The sequence below is a fragment of the Mandrillus leucophaeus genome, unplaced genomic scaffold (assembly GCF_000951045.1).
Source record: "Mandrillus leucophaeus isolate KB7577 unplaced genomic scaffold, Mleu.le_1.0 Scaffold66, whole genome shotgun sequence".
Lineage (NCBI taxonomy): Eukaryota > Metazoa > Chordata > Mammalia > Primates > Cercopithecidae > Mandrillus > Mandrillus leucophaeus.
Window position 1 is genome coordinate 2933173 of NW_012107141.1, and position 407 is coordinate 2933579.

Consider the following 407-nt stretch of genomic DNA (forward strand, 5'->3'; position numbering starts at 1 on the left):
TTATTGGGGCCCATGCCAGGCTCACTCATGGAATCATCCTCTGCAGGGACCCTGGTTTCTCACATGCTCTCCATGTGCATTTGTATGGGGTCAGGTCAGCACCTAGGAACCACTGATTTAACCTCTCTAAATTTTTATTTTTTTATTTAAAGAAGTGGAGATTGTTGTGAAGCTTAAATGGATGAATGTCTGTATATAATACCAAAATTTAGTTGGTATTTAGTATGACTGCTAATGCATTAGCTCATTTAATTTTCGTAACAGCCCTGTGAGGCAGACACCATCCTGAAGCCCATTTCACAGGTGAGGAGGCTGAGGCTCAGAGACATCAAGCATTTGCCTAAGGCTGGCTGCCCAGATGGCAGTGGCTGGAATCCATGGAAACTGCTTGGCATGGTGCCTGGAAC